Source organism: Pleurodeles waltl, chromosome 1_2 (genome assembly GCF_031143425.1).
Source record: "Pleurodeles waltl isolate 20211129_DDA chromosome 1_2, aPleWal1.hap1.20221129, whole genome shotgun sequence".
NCBI classification, from domain to species: Eukaryota; Metazoa; Chordata; class Amphibia; order Caudata; family Salamandridae; genus Pleurodeles; species Pleurodeles waltl.
This window is the reverse complement of record NC_090437.1, coordinates 50,334,995-50,351,938: the sequence shown is the minus strand read 5'-3', so window position 1 is coordinate 50,351,938 and position 16,944 is coordinate 50,334,995. Positions and strand designations below refer to the sequence as shown.

The 16,944-nt window shown below is 43.0% G+C and overlaps 1 protein-coding gene and 1 long non-coding RNA gene across 4 annotated transcripts in view; one reads left to right on the top strand and one right to left on the bottom strand.

Moving 5' to 3' along the window:
* The window catches only part of WDFY3 (WD repeat and FYVE domain containing 3), a 1,200,521-nt gene extending 1,193,614 nt beyond the window's left edge, over window positions 1-6,907 (bottom strand). For all 3 annotated transcript variants that reach the window (XM_069236246.1, XM_069236255.1, XM_069236264.1), the window contains exon 1: window positions 6,385-6,907. The gene's annotated coding sequence lies outside the window, so the exon portion shown is untranslated. The remainder of the gene's footprint in view (window positions 1-6,384) is intronic.
* A 629-nt stretch (window positions 6,908-7,536) lies between these two features.
* LOC138296818 (uncharacterized) overlaps window positions 7,537-16,944 on the top strand; it is a 252,890-nt gene continuing 243,482 nt past the window's right edge. Inside the window, exons 1-2 of the long non-coding RNA XR_011203907.1 lie at window positions 7,537-7,666; window positions 14,252-14,351. This is a non-coding gene — a long non-coding RNA (uncharacterized lncRNA). The remainder of the gene's footprint in view (window positions 7,667-14,251; window positions 14,352-16,944) is intronic.

The following is a 16,944-nucleotide window of genomic DNA, read 5'->3' as shown; positions in this document are numbered from 1 at the left end:
CAGGATCCTCCTATAGATCTCGCCCGATCCAGCACTCTCCTCTTCCTCACAGGGTACACTGGTCTTTACAATCAGGCAGGCACTGGCGCTCCAGGAGCATGTGGTCTTGGATGTCCCTGGGTGATGTCTCCTCCCCCAGCTGGGAGACTGGTCCTGCCCTTTTCCAAGAAAGCGGTCTGTAACAGCAGGAGCAACTCCAATGTGATATCCCCACAACACAGGCCATGGGAGTAACTAGAGGTTCACACCACATTGTCAGTCACAGTAATAAGTGAATCAAAATGTTAACAGAGGGCTCCCAGCCCCACCCTTTGATTCTCTTGTCAGTCGCATCGGCTTCCTGAAATGTGCCCAGAAGAGCACGCTTTGAAGTGTACTGAAGAGTTTGGCTCTCTTTCTTCTTACAGTTTGTGTCCCACCCAGCTCACAGGAAAGTAGCAATCCAAAGATCTGTCTGGGGGATTACTCTACCTCATCATGCTCCTCCATTCATTGCTGTGTCTCCCATAATGGAACCTGGAATCTTCCATTTATTGTACCAAGCAGCCAAACCCCCAGCACATTCATACAAAACACACGTGCTGCAGAGCAGTATATACTAACAGAATGAGTTAAGCACACAGTAGCAGAAATTTAAATGAGCGAGCCTGTAGGTCTCAATCCAGTCACACAGGTAAAAAGGCCTGTTCACTTCAACTGATCACTACTCAGTAATGCTGCCACCACCACACAATCACTGCTTAGCTCCTGGCAAAGGCAGAAGCCTTTCATTACTATGGGGATAGCGCTTTGGTCGCCCCTCCCATTCCAATATAACAGCAATCCATGAGACAGGATTGTCATGACGCACACAAATTATCCGTGTATGCCCATGACAACAAAAGTCAGCATCAGGGAACCAAACATTGTTGCAGCTGGGGCATACAGGGCAGGGGTACATGTCTGTCAACATGTGGGGGAACTTTCCATTCCAACAGTGTTAATGTCTTGCTGCTTGCCAATGCTACTTCTTTAGGCAGTGGGTTGTGTGTTTTTTGGCTATGCTATGGCCTACAGAGTCATCCATCAGATTTTGGTGAAGGTGTGACCATAACCTTGAGAATATGTCAATTCCAGCTAGCTAAATAGGTAAAAAATTAGCAACAACCCGCTATAAGATGCAGTGTTTTGAAATCCATGCTTCACAGCTGCTGCTATAATCACTGACAAATACGTGGTTAGTGTAGTCAAGACTGGACAACATTATCAAACCTTATTCATTTACATTATGTTACTCAAGGTAAAGGGGCATTGCCTGATGAACTGACTACCACTACTGATGTCACTGGGGATATCAAAGAACCATCTATGTAAATATGGTGAAACTCTTCATTCATTTTCAGTCTAAGGGCCTGATTTAGAACTCAGCAGATGAATTACTCCGTCACAACAGTGATGGATATCCCTTCCGCAGAAATCTTAATGCCAAAGGATAGAATAGGATTTATATTTTGGCGGGTGGGAAATCCCTCACCTCTGTGATGGAGTACCCTGTCCGCCGAGGTCTAAATCAGACCCCAAGTGTTGCATTTCCCACAAGGACCCGTTGTTTTCTGTTGGGATGAAGGAGCCAGAGTATTTTTACTCTGTTCAAGCAATGCATTTTATGGCAGATAGATGTGAAGTTTCTAATCAATTATGTGAAAGGCTGCTGAGAGATCTCGGTGAACCAGAGTGGCACGGTTCCATCCACCAATACCTCGTGGAGGGCTGTGGCTATGCCAGAGAAGACCAATGTGGTGTTGCAAGAAGAACTAAGGTGTACCTTACTTCTTCATAGGCTAGGATTAGTTCTGGGGTGTTTTTAAATATACGTTTATCTTAGAAAAAGATAACACTAGGAAAATTAAGTCGGGAGCCAACTGCAAAAAAATAGCTGGTTAATGCGGAGATGGAGCAGACAAGCCTGGGCTGATATTTGCCCGTTGTCTGCATGGGTCACGCATCTCAAAAGCAGCTCAGCGATGGGCATCAAACGCCTTTCCCAAGAAGAACGCGATGAGCAGATTCCTCCTCCAGAAATGAAAGAAGAGAAAAAAACATTACAGCTTATCGCCACACAGCGTACAGGGAGAGAGAGAGGGGGCGGGGGAAAACCGCGAGAAGAGGCAGCAGCCGTGCAACCACGGCCCCAGGGGGAGGGAGGAGAACAACACACACACGGAGAACAAACATAACACCAGCAGCAACATGCAGTTGGCACTGAACATATCGCCTGCAGGCCTGCTCATAATGCCACCTTCCTTCCCTCTTCTATAAGTAAATCTCTCCCTCGCCTGTCATTTGTAGGATGCCATCAGATTTTGAAGCCGACAGTTTGCCATTTTGCTCGTGAAAATTCAGTTTTGCTAAATGTGAGTGAAAGAGCAGCCGTAACATGCCCTCGTCCATAGTACACACAAGTGCCTCCTGTTCAGATTTTAAGAGAGAGCCGCATCCTGTTTTTTTTTGTAGGAAATGGCGAAGCAGTGAAAATTGTTCCGTACATCCCCATAGAAGAAAGTCAGTCTGCGGCAACCGCATACACATGACAAAAGAAAACTGCGAATCTGTTTTTAAAAATGTTCACTGCTTTAATAGAAAAATATGCACGGTGTCTGCTTAATACGCAGGAGTTAATAGCTACTGTGTCTTAGTATACAAACCTTAGCATATCCTGCGAGTTCTGCAGTGGCTACTCAATTTACATTGTAGGCAAATATGGCACAAGCAATACGCAGTAGTACAATACAGAGGTTTTACTCGGCTCAACAGACCTAATTATTTATAACGAAGAAGAGACGAAAGGGTAAATTAGAAAAAAACGGTAATCTGTAGGTTGCAGATGTTTTCTTGCAGCAGACAAACTGCCCTACATAAGTCTCTTGATGGGGGATGCATGACATTTCTATAAAGCATTTCGTCCAGGTATGTATGCCCTGTGTCGCTTGTTCGCGAATTATAATAATCCATGCATTTACGGGTGGGGAGAGAGCAGATCAAACTTGCTTCTTGGTGCTATGGTAACGTCACCCACAAATATTCTGTGGCAGAACCGTTAATACATCTACTTATCTTTTGCATTTGACCCTTCAATACATATGAAGTCAAAGACGAATTCTAGCCTTCGAGACGTGGTATGGTTTCTTTAGGCCCAGGAACAGTGGAACCCGCGAATTCTTGACTTTTTGTAAACTTCCCAATCAATTTGTTTGAAATACCCAAGCAGGGAGTGTTAACATAGGCTGGTCTATAATTGACTAGTACCAGCATCTCGCTAAGACATATGGGGTACAAGTAGAAGGAAGAGAAAACAATAGCATCATTTTTATCTCAAAAGATGGTCAAGTTAATGTATCTTGGAGGTAGGCTTGTGTAAATTCTTACAGAGTTTTTTTTTTCTAAGTAGGCCAATCAAGCAATTACATTACCTCAAGGCACTATTACAGAATGGTTCACTTCGGCTTTTCCCTAATTCCCGGCTTAAAATTCTGTATTTTAGCCACTTCCTAAATTGTCAAGAGGTGGTTCTGGATTCCTCGCAAAGCACACAGTGGAAACCATGTAACGTGTTGCCACCATGTCAAACAAACTGGGAGATATTTACTTTCTTTGACCCTGCACTTACAAAACTATCACAAGTTCATATGAACATGTATCAAAGTACCTTGTATGTGGTCTGCAAAGAGATATATGGAGCACCAAAGCAAATACTTGTTCATGTGTAAATATTTCCACAGCCAACACAAGTATGCCAGTTAGTAGCTTCTCATACACTCAATCACCACATGACTCAGTTGTAAAGTTGACGATTGAGCTCCTCGGGGATCAGAGCAGGTAACACCCATGTTAGTCCACTTCACTAGAGCCTATTATGCAGTTCACAAAAACGCTTGTATGTATAACTGATTGTGGGCTCCTGAACTCTCAAGCGAGTGGGTTGTACCACTGTCTACTTGGCTGTCAATCACAGAATAATGTAACGCTCCGCCCCCAACAGCCAAATATCAACACATATGCAAATAATTGAAACCTTTTTTTCCCCCTTTACTGGCCCGAATTTCTGATTGATTTCATTCCGACTTTTTCTCTTATAAAAACCCAATCCTCCAAGTAGCTTAAAGAACATATCAATAATGCTCACTAGTTGATCTTCTCGTAGAGGTGACTGGCATTACAATCACGGTATAATAAAAACACACACAAAATACAGGAGCACTGCAGACTATATTTTGGACTCGTAGGCCTCTTGGGTGGACGTCTGTCATGTGGAGGGACAGGATGATTTACAGGGCTAAACACTTTCACACGGTGCATGTGCATAATATAGGGCACGATTATCATCACAAGACTATAAATTACATGTTTTGCCTGCAACAAAGGCCGCCGCATTCCGCAGTTACAGCACAATAAATATATGAGCCAGGATTGACTCAGCATCATATACATCTTAATGGCTAACTATCGACTACTGGTTCCCATCAATACCGCTCAGCCTTCGGGCCAGAAAATTGCATATTTCGACCCTCCTAAGCTTCTGGAAAGGTACCCCCTTTTCTTGATGAAACACCTGGAGCTCCTCTAAAAGACTGGCATAGATATTAATCAATAAACTGATTCGTAGAAAGAACACCACAACAGATACTTTATGTTATAACTACTTAACGTTATTATACACAAGCTATCCACTGCTGAAGGAAAGAAGCCTGACTCGGCTCACTCAGGACTCCAACTTGTGATCTGCAGGGTACCACAGAGATCTTTGCTGAGAGCGCATTAATCTATAGATTTAAACATGTAATCTTCTCGGCAAAAATCACCAGGATTGTTACTGAATTGGATCATCTACAGTTTACAGGCATAACAAACCTTTTCAGGCGTAACAAAGAGTAACGGCAGAGACAATCGCCGGCTTGCAACCATCGTTCACTAAACGTAAGATGTGCACTTGGAGGTTTGAGTACTATACAAATACACATACTATACACAAGCGGAAAATAAATGAGCAACAGGCGCTGAATACGCCGAGCTATTCCGTTTTAGGAGGGGCTCGCACCTTAAACGACCCTCGCAAGAAGTGAAAATGTAAATGTTCCGTAATCAGTTCAGACATTATTAAAGTAATGTGTGCTTCTGCCCATCTTCCATCCATCACATCCGCCACTATAACCGAACAATGGCAGTTAACTAAACTAGGGACCTGGAACGCATAAACTAACGACATCTAGCGTCATTATGACGGTTTCGGCTAGAGAGACTGGATAATAATTTGTGGGTAGATTTACAAAACGTGCGGAGACTGCTTTCACAGAAGGAAACAAAATGGTGAACTCAACATCCAATCTAGATTTTGGGACACTGATTAAATCGAGACAGCTTAAAAAGAAGTTCTGTATATAAATACAGGAGGAGTTTTATAATTCATTCATGGAGGAGGAGTTGTTCTGCCCTCCTACTAATCCTTGGCTTTCTGTCAGCAGCAGCCCTTAAACCCTACCCACGTCAAAAGTGAAAGGTCAGTGTCAAACTTCTGTCATGACCCCATACAGAGCCCCTCTACAAGGGGCAATACACTATTAGGAGCTACAAAGCCAAGTAGATGTATTGGTTCTGTTATTTTCTATTTTTGCCCTAAAATGTCTTTGAACGCAGTATGTAACCGAGACAGATGAAGGTTGCTTTAATTAGTAATTAGATCACGTCTCGTATTTTCCGATTAATCTGGGAATTCCTAAAGGAATTTAAAACGGCTCTGTCGCCGAGTCCGTAAGGCATACTGCAGTAGTGTAAAAGGCAATCAAAGCCACGGTTCAGGCGCACCGGCTTCCACTTTTACAGACTTTAGGTTCTGGCAGTACTGGGGGATCAGCACCCTTCTCCCGCCCTACTTACGGGCTTGGATTGCTCCTTTTCGGGTTACCTGTCACAACCACCCCTTTATGTGCACACCGGCCAGCAGGTCTGGACCAGCCTTTGTGCGGATGAGGCCACCAGGCACTGCAGAAGATCCAGCCTTCTGGCAGCTTTCCCTGTAAGCAATCTGCTGCCAATGTTATCAGAAGACCCTGAGGACTCTGGTGCACTCAAGAATGTCGTTTTCAGAAGGTCCCAGACTATGGCGTGCTCCTTCGCAAAAACCCTGGCCCTTCGACAGGCGTCGGAACTGTAGGACTGGCATGAAAACCATAAATGATAAAATGGATGTTGGATTGCATGCACCCTCCCTTCTCAGTGGAACGCACATAAAGCAGCGATGCAAATACACAAACAAATCGGGCATTTCACAACCTTAAAAAACATTATTCGTATTATTATTACTACTACTACAATTACTGCGGATTGTCTGCGGGTTGCCATTTGACTCACCTGTTCCGGAGAAATGTCAAGGATCAGCAGCGAGAAAGGGAGCCGGAGTGATGAGGCAGTGGCAGCCGGTTTTCACCTCCTCCTCCCAGCTATGCTGCGGTCCTGGTGGGGGGAGGGGCCGCCGCTCAACAATCCCTTTGATTCAAAAAACATAAAAACAAAAAACAGCCACGCATGGTATTTTTAAAAACGGGAAAAAATAGCTTTTGGTGAGTGGAAGGACGTCTTGAGGCGGGGATAATAAATAAATAAAACCCCAGGGGAAAGGAGGTGGAGGCGGCAGAGAACGTCTTCCCTGGAAGTGCTTCTGGTATTTTTCCGGGGGGTCTGCGGGCACTTTGCACCCGTCTCCTCCAGGCCGCAGTAGCCCCTAGGGGTGAGCAACGGGGGCTACTCTTGCAGTGAGGCCCACCATTAGAGCCAGGCGAGAGAGCGATCCCGGAAAGTGAATGTGGTTGTAGCCTTTTCCTTGCAGCAGCTGCTGGTGGCCATCTGTAATCGCCAGGCCCTCCTCCTGCCGCCTGACTGGCTGCTGCGCTCCAGCACTTCCTTTCTCCTCCTTCTCCAGCGCTGCACTGCCAGGACCAGGAAATGCCGCCCCACGATTGGATTTCTCTGCGGTCAGTCACCCGGCCTCGAAACCATTCAGGAGGACAAAAACACTACACCGCCGCTGTGATTTCCATTATTGACGTTCCTTTTTTCGCTGCCTGCCCGGCTCGACATTAACTTCGGTATTTAGCTCTTTTCGCGCTGCTGAAGTCCGCTGTACGGTCTCTTGAAAGAGCCACCTCCTGGCAGCACCCCATGCCCTGTCTCCTAGGTTACGCTGCTCCACAGTCCGGAGGTAACCAGGTTCACAATGTCGGATGCTGCACTAAACCATACCGAGACTTTCCCACTCAGTCAAGACTAACCCGAGTGCTGCGCATAAAACTACTCGTGTTTTTCAAACAACAAGCAGCATAATGTTTTAAGGCCCACAAAGGTTAATTACTGCACAAGAACTTGAAACCGGAGAGAATAGTGGTGTTAAATTATTTTGATTATTAAAATGCTACGTTTTTCTCTCATAGAGAGCATCTGTCGTTTATTTCAGTTTCTAACTCTGATAACTCACCTCTATGAAGTGGCAACAGGTGATAACAAAACTCAGTACCCGCTGTTGCTACTTAAAAAAGGCCTCCCGAGTAAGGCTGGCAGGCCTCACTGACAGCTTGTCCACCCAGCACTGGTTGTATGAAAGCAGAAAGCACACCTGGAGGAGTGGGAAGGAAAGCAGGTAAGGTGCTGGGGGGTTGGCCACGGATGTCAGGAAAGCTATTTTTTTGTAGCTTTGGGATAGGGATACATAACCGACGCCATGTTATGTATGATCATATACAACTTGAGCATCATTCTAGTTGTCTGATATCATTCAACAGCCCTCAGTGAAAAAAAAAACATGCTAGTTATTCACTGTTACCCATCTATAATTCTATACGTTATGCCTGACTTCCACAGGAAGCCTCTACTGTTTATTACACCAGGTTCTAAATCTGGTAACTCACTGCTATGACATAGCATCAGTTGATAACAAAACTCATTATCCACTGCTGCTTCATCAGGAAGTCCTTCTAGGCAAGGCTGGCAGGTCTCTCTAAGAGCCTGGTCTATTTGCTGGCACCAGGAGCCTCTTGGTGCAAAACATCCCCATAATTCACTTTTACCCAACAATAATTCTGTATATATATCATACAATTCATATGTAATTGGGTATAATATAATTATTTGGTCACTAAAGATTATTTTAGGTTGGTGCTTTGTAGCTCTCAAAACACCCTACTATCAGGGGTGCAAATTCACTGTGAACCACACAATCCACTGTGTACATCAAACAATACCACAGCACTCAGTCAGAAGTCCAAACAAATGTGAAAGTCCATAAAGTAAGGAATCGTATGGATGATTCAGTTAAATGGTTTATTGAGAAGCAATGAATTCTGTAATCTTCAGTACATTTGTAATTGGACAACAGCTGGCTCATGTTTTGTCACAAAGTGACTTTTTCAAGGTTAGACTCTAGGTGGAATAAGGTAGTTATAAAGGCTTCAATCATAGCAGATCCTATGTTAAAGAATTAATCGTATGTCATTGTTCTTGAGCTAATATATCTGGACTGATATCGCGACCAGCAACTATTTCCTATTGGTGTATCACCGTACATAGGATCTGCTGTCTTCGTAGCCTTTATATCTACTGCCTTATTCTACTTAGATTCTAGCCCTGAAAAAGTCACTTTGTGATGAAACACGTCGACTGTTGTCCAATTACGATTGTACTGAAGATTACAGAACTCTTCTCAATAAACCGTTTAACTGAATCATCGGCTGTTGTCCCATTACGAATGTACTGAAGATTACAGAATTCTTCTCTTCTCAGTAAACCGTTTAACTGAATCATCCACACAAATTCTTACTTTATCGACTTTCACATTTGTTTGGACTTCATATTGAGTGCAGTAGTATCGTTTGTCATATAATCCTGTATATATTTGATGACTTAATGACCCTTGCAACAATCATTTAAAATGTCCAGGTATTCCTAACCTCTTCTTTGCGGTGGCAAATTACAGATACAAGATTTCTTAATGCCACCAGGAACCTAGCCATTTCCTTCAAATTGTCACACTGTCAAGTATGGTAATGAGGGAAAATGCTGTTCCAGGTGCATACTTGTCCACTGATCCTCATTTGGCATGTGTCACCCTCTTGTTAATGATATTCACCCTCCGGAAAAACAACATGCTTTCAAAGACTTCCAAAAAGCTCTCAAGTTTTGAAAATTGTTTGAAGTGAGAACCAATTAGCATATTTGATGACACAGAAATTGATATCACACAAATATTGACAACATAGGAGTTGACAATGTTAGGAGGTAAAACAGTAAAAAATGAATGGAAAATAAATAGAATAATACTATAACTTCACTAAAGTAGGCAGGTTGTTGGCAAAAGTCGTGGAGCACCTTTTTGAGATGTGCAATGTGATTCTTTCCATCAAATAAAAGAGTTTGTAGGAAGGCTCTTTTAGAAAGGGTGCGGCTTTCTGAAACTTCTGCAGCTCACAAAAGCTGCTTTGCACAAAGGAGAGCTATATATTAGTGTTGGAAATGGCCCTTTTTGCAGGGTTATCCCCAAACTTTTTGCTTTCTTCCTCCTATTTTTTCTAACTGTTATTGCTGGTTTTAGGACTCTGGGAACTTTACCACTGCTTACCAGTGCTAAAGTGCCAATGGTCTCTGTCTAAATTGGATTGGTGATTGTTTTAGCCATGATTGGCATATTTGATTTGCCGGTAAGTCTCTAGTAAGTGCACTATGTCTGCCCATGCCTTTAAATCAAATGCTACTAGTGGGACTGCAGCACTAACTGTGCCATCCACATGTGTATCCCTGTAAACCTGTCTCAGACCTGCGGTGTCTGTGTGTGCCGGTTTGTACTGCCAGTTCGACCTGACAAGTGTACAGACTTGCCAGGCCCAAATGATCCCTTTTACAACATGTAAGTCACCCCTAAGGTAGTCCTAAGGCAGCCCCATGGGCAGGGTTCAGTGTATTTAAAAGGTAGGGCATGTACTGGTGTGTTTCACATGACCTGATATTGAAATACTGCTAAATTCATTTTTCCTTATTTTAAGGCCTATCTCTCCAATAGGGTAGCTTGGTGACCCCCTCAAAATATCTTTTAAGTGTAGTTTCCCATTGGGAGCAGATGCAGATTTGGAGTTTGGGGTCCCCGAACTCACAATTTTGAAATGCATCTTTTGGTGAAGTTGTTTTTTAGATTGTAAGTTTGAAAATGCTACTTTTAGAAAGTGTTACAAATAAACAGGGTAACCCAATATTCCCCACAGAACTGGGTCATCTAAACTTTAAAGCACACAATTTTCATGGAGGAATAATTTGCATACAAATATTTCAGCAATATTAAATACTACTTATGTTGTAATTACAAATAACATTCCATAAATGAATAAATCTTCAAACAGCATGTCATTTTTTTCTGGGAAAATTAAGAATTTTTATATATTCACTAATAATATATACATCAACATAGCAAAGCAACAAAGAGATTTTTTGTGTTTTTATACAAATGCACTGGTGACCCCTCTTGTCCACATCGAAGGGACAGAAGGAGAGCACCAACCCTCCTGACTCTCCAACCACAAAAGGTTTGAGTCCTCTCTGCAGTCTTTCAAACAAGCAGAAAATCACTCCTAAGGGACTCCAGCAGCTCATGCGAAAAATTGCATCATGGAGAGTATTAGGTCGACGTTTCGGTCTCCCAAGGCTCAAACCGTCCATGAGACCATCCTCAGGACAATGTGTCAAAGTGGATTAAATCACAATAATTGTTGCTTTCAACATTAACTTCCTAGAACAGCACTCCTTAATCCTTTTCATCCAGCACAAACAACGCTAGTAAGTTACTCCAAAATAAAGAAAGGACAATGTAATTTCACCACAGATACGTCAACTCCCACCAGGCTCAAATCAATTGATGGTTTGAAGATTTATTCATTTATAGAATTTAATCTATGGTTAATTACAACCTTAATAGTATTTAATATCGCAGAAATATTTGTATGCAAATGATTCCTCTATGAACATTGTGTGCTTTACACTTTTAGAAAGTGGGCATTTTCTCGCCTAACCATTCTGTGCCTCTGCCTGGCTGCTGAATACAGATATGGGTCAGACTGACAGTTGGGCTGTTTGTGAATTCACTCTAGACAGTCACACAAAGGTAGTTGAGGTGTGCCCTGCATATCCTGATGAGTCTTGGAAGGAGGAGCTGACACTTGCACCTGAATAGAGCTGTGCCGGTTCTACACAAAGCAGTCTCCAACTCCCTAGAGTGTGTCTGGGACCAGGCCTGGGAGAGGCCGGGTCTTGTGCACCACAAATACTTTTCTTGGAAGACTGCCTACTTCAGAGGCAGAAATGAGTATAAGTATTGGACTGCTTACCCCACAACTTCAGAACACTTCTGGACCGAGGACATTCTGTCAGGGAGAAGAGCTGGATGCTGTAGGAGGAACTGCCACTCTATCTGTTGCGTTGCTGTGCTGGCCTGCTGCTTGCTGCTTCTGTCCAGGGAGTGAAAGGAGTGGATTTTGCTTTCTGCATCCTGCTTTCCATGGTTCTCCTAGGGCTTGAACTGAGCTTGACTGCTGTTGTGAATTATCAAGGACATCAAAGACTAAATCTGCAAGTGCCTGAGCTATTCTGTTGATAGTCCTGACTTGCTAACTGGTGCCAAATCCAGTCCCTGTGCCCTTGATAGTGGAAGCGAGTGATGAGTGAAAAGCCATGCACTGAGGCCATTGTGGCAGAAAAATCAATGCCGCGCCTGCACCGCAGCTGAGAAATTGACGCAGCATCTGCCTCGAGGCTGCAAAATCAACACATCGCCTGCTTCAGCGTGGATCCATCGTTGCCATGCGCCTGGTTTTTACCACCCATCATTCCTGGGTGTCATTTTCTTCATCGATGTTGCTCCCCAACCAGGAATCTACACATCGCTAGTCCAGCATAAAAAGAATCCATGCATTGCCAGCCAGGCGGGAAAAGAATCCACACATCGCCTGTCCAGCGTGAAAATAAAGCATTTCTTGCTTTTCGACACATCACCCCGTTTGCTACCCGTATCATCTTTCTTATGACGCGTCCAAGGTACTGTGTGTTATAAAGATTAGAACCACTGATTTTTCAAGATTAAGACTCTTTTACATTTTTAAAAAGTGATACCTTCATTTGTGTATGTTAGGTTTGGGTTGTTTTGGTCTTATTTGATTTAGATAATCATTGGCTATTTTTCTAAACTGGTGTTGAGTACTTTTGTGGTGTGCCACTGTGTGTCTCTGTGTCTACAAATATTTTATACATTGTCTCTGAGATAAGCCAGACTGCTTGTGTCAAGCTACCAAGGTGGTGAGCAGGGGTTATCTTAGGTGTGTGACATTCTTATCCTGAATAGAGTGAGGGTCCCTACTTGGACAGGGTGTAAACTGACTGACAACTAGAGACTCAATTTCTAACAATTAGAAACAATAAATAAATGATAAAAATAGTTGTATTGGATATTTTAAACAATTTTTGTACATTTAAACACTTACATTACATATATTTGTTTCCTATAGATGCAGTCATTCATATATTTATTTGAAATGCATTATTTAAATATTTTGCACTGTTTCAAGTTTCCTCCTTAATCAACGCCACTCACTATGCCCACTTATACTCTTTGAATATGTTTTAGAATAAATACATGTTACGGTGCAACATAAGCAAATAAAGAATGGCAGTCACCGCAAAATGTAAGTACTGCTTGGCGGCTTTTGTATAGGAGTCCTTGCCAGTGGCAATGTGGCATGCCAGTAATTTTACATCTCTAGTGTATTTTATGTGATTTGTATTCTTCCCTACTTAGTGAGTATATGCCTAACCTCTGCATGGAACCTTGACTCTTACAATACCACTGCCATTTCTCCTGTTATTGTATTCAGGGCTACTGGCCCATTCATACCCTCTTCTAGCCTGTTCTACCTCTGCCCATTCATTGCCAGATTACATGTAAATATATGGAGGACAAGCCTCCTCCCTTTCTTTTTGTAATCCAACATATTCATTCCAGATATGAATCTAAAAGAGATTTTCATTTTTCGGAAAATGTTTGTTTGCTCTAAAATTCGTGTCCCTACTATGACCCATAAATACAGAAGAGTTGAAACACAGTTGAGACAACTAGGAATTGTACCAGGTAGCTATTGTCTATTCCATGCCTCTTGGCGGCATAAATAGAATTGTGTGGCACTTATTTCTGTCACGTGTCCTTTGCTTATTTTTAACTATAGTTGTCCCCAGTTATTTGATCTCATGTTACTATGTGGTCATATGAAAACCAATGCAATATATTTATTTTTAAAATATATGTAATTATCTTTTGACAAAAAAAAACATTCACGCCCCTGTTGTTGTTTGGGATTCTTCTTTTTGGAATAATTTAACTTAACATTCAATGTCGCTTGTTACACCATCTGGGAATGTGTGGAATATACCGGAATCAGACACTGTTGTACTTATATTTTGGATGAATTCAGACATAGCTATCAAATCACTTGCCAAAGCTCAGTCCAGACAAAATTGAGCTCTTCATCATTTCGCCCAAAAACAAACTGACACTCGCAACGTCCTTTAGGAACTAGACCAATGTTTGTAAGTAAAGGGACGTTCTTGGGCTTCATACTCGACAACAGACACTTGTTATTAACGTGTTAGGTTTTGGGGGATACTTATTGCTCCAACACAGGCCTGACTGTGGAGGCTTAGAGCTTTGATTTTCCCTTAGGCTAACAGGACCTAGTAGCCTAAAGTAGCAGGCTCCTCGACGGACTACCTCACTAATTTAACAGCTGGCACAAAGTTAGCTTGAACCAGAGTTGCTTATTATAATGATGAAGAACAAGGGCATGTGCAAGATGGAATTGATTGCGAGTGCGAGGTGGTGTGGGGACATCACTGTTGCAGTCCAGGCAGACAGTGAGCTCTTTATTACAGAAGGGCAGCATGCATTTGATGGAGAGGTCCTCACCTCTCAGGTATTGACCCAATGTGCATTTCAGTTACCATGGATAGAGCAGGGCACATACGAATATTTCTACAAGGCTTCTGGGCTCTTCTGAGGGTGCAGTGGTGAGAAGAGAGCCTGTTCTTTGCCCATCAGTACTGAGGTCTTTTGATCCTGCTGCCTTGTGCCTGAGTGGGGAATAGCTCATTCCCAGCCTGTAGTGGGCCGCTTACCACCTCTCTGTCTCTCCATCCACAGAGGTCCCTGAATATGTTGCCTTTCCAACCCTGCATCTTCAGTGCTTGCTGATTTTGAATCCCAGTAATCTGAGAGCTGCTGATTTGACTAAATAGCAAACGTAAGTCATTTCATCAATTTTATGATCCTGAGTGGGGTCACCACGGGCTGGTCAAGGCAGATCTAGGGGATGAGGGGTCCTATGGAGGAGATTGGTCCTCCACTGATGGAAGTGGTTTGTGTACAGTGTGTTGTCTGTATCTCACCTTTCTTATTTAAAATGCTTTTGTTTTGTGTGTATATAACATAATGAATATTTGTTGTTGTTGTTTATCCACAGTGTATATACGCTGGGTTTCTCAGTGGCATTAGTTACTATATTTTTTGCGTAGCTCATGTAGTGGATGGTGTTAGGGCCCACTGTGGTTATTTTTTTTGTAGGTTCTTGTCCGTGCTGCTGACCTCTCACCCTGTCCTCTCACTTTCAGTCCTGCCTGTATTTACCTATTTGTGATTACCTTTAAATAGGCAAACTTTATTGGCGGTACCTTGTTATACCACAGTTGCAGCAACAAACTTGGGCTCTCGCAGCCCTTTTTAGCTCACCCATGCCCAAGGAGGGCTAGTCACAGGGGCTCCATTATCTAACAGGTCTCTTCACAGTGCCAATCACCCACACATTGTGCCAAAACGGCACCATCCTTAGTACCCTCTTTCATTGCCTTCTTCATGGTGTGGCTGTAGAAATAACTGCATGCGTTAGTTGCATCGTATTTAAAATATAAATGCAAGTGAAGGTGAGTTCATTTGTCAACTCATTGAGAAAGGTGTGAGTGAAACTTTTATTACATTCTTCTTTACAGACAGCACATGTTTCTCTGAAATCAAAAAATACTCAGTGGACAGTGAGTTACACTTTACATTTGGACAGTGATACGATGAGCATATTCCTTTGGATACTTTTTAGGTGTGGTAGGGCCTGATTTAGATCTTGGCGGTGTTACCACCAAGCCATGTCGGTGTTACCACCAAGCCATGTCGGTGTTACCACCAAGCCATGTCGGTGGCTGGCCAAAGAAGACAGTCAAGTCAGCGGTGTTCCGCTTGCCATATTTAGATTTATCAGTCCTACATGCGGTGTACTGGCAGCAGTTCGCTGAGAGCGGGAGACAGTAATGGGACTCAATGGACTTCATACAATGTCAACAGCCATGGAAGGAAGTAAGTGACACACGCACACTGTCACTTGGTCAGAGGGGAACCTCCTCAACACACTACACAACACAATGCATACATTATTACCCAATGCCAGTCTGACACACCACAACCTTTATATGCTGAAAACACACATTGCTACACATGCATGACACAACATACACACAACATTAATGCTGCACCCACACAACCACAACAAACAACACTACTACACACTCAGCTGCACAAACACTCACACAAAGCCGCACCTTACCAGCCAATCGCATTGCTTACACACATAGACATACTGACTCACACACACAACTCGCAGCACAACGTGACAGGTACAGGTGCACACATGAACACAGTTGACAGGTGTGAATGTACTGTCATTGTAGTGCCAGCATCCATTTGGCAATAAATATTGGCACCATAATGACAGTTTTGTGTGTGTGAGATATGTGTTGTGTACCAGTGTGCCCCCACCCTTGTCTGACCTACTTGTGTCCCCGACATATGCATGTCACAGTGATTTATAAAATATTACTGTGACATGTATATGTCTCCAGTGGTCCCCACCTCCTGCACAGTGCCCACCCTACGTACCTGGCAATGTGGCATCCCTACTTTGTAGTCCATTGACGGGGGTCGTGTTTTCTCCTTGGTTCGGTGGTAGGAGCGATGCAGGTGTTGTCCAGTCGTTTCCAGTCAAAGTTGGGGTGGTGTTAACATTTTTAGTTTTCACCCCCTCGTCCCCTAATCCTTCTACTAAGGTGTGGAGGTCAGAACGCCACTTTTTCCTTGGCAGTACGGCACATCTAAACATGCATGGCAGGAAGGCTGGCTGAGGTCCTGCTGGCATCCCTTTTCCTGTCATCAACTAAGCCCGTGTTTCTTGGCGAAGACGACAGTTCGAATGTAGTCTTTCATCTACAGGAACGCCAACATCTAAATATGGCGTGAGTGCGTTCACAGTCAAGGAGTCGATGGGGGGGGACCGTTACTCCATACATCTAAATCGGGCTCATAGACTAATCAGTTTAATAGATGCAAAACAATACTACAACATCCAGAATGCATTAGATATCAAACGAAAGACCAGAACTGATGATAGCATTTCTAATGACCTAGAGTGAGTTAGTCAGTTGTCACTTTAGTGTATGACTCAGCTCTGCAAAATGCAGATCATTGCTGTGGTGGATTTCAGCCATGGTATCTTTCGCATATCGAGTGATAAAAGGCGAGGCTTTTGATGTATGTTAAGAATTCACCGTTGCCACAATATAAAACACATATTTCGAAAAAATAAAAATTTTGAGCCCCATCATGAAATAAATCAAAACTATCTTGCACAAAATCAAACACATTCAACACAGTCTTTACGTAATATTTAACTCCTTCATTCACCGTTTTAGAAACAAAAATACACTGGCAAACGTTACACCCAATAAGTAAGTAATCCTGTCAGAAAAAAAGTTTCACAAATAATAGCAAATATTTGACTAACAGGCGTATCAGAG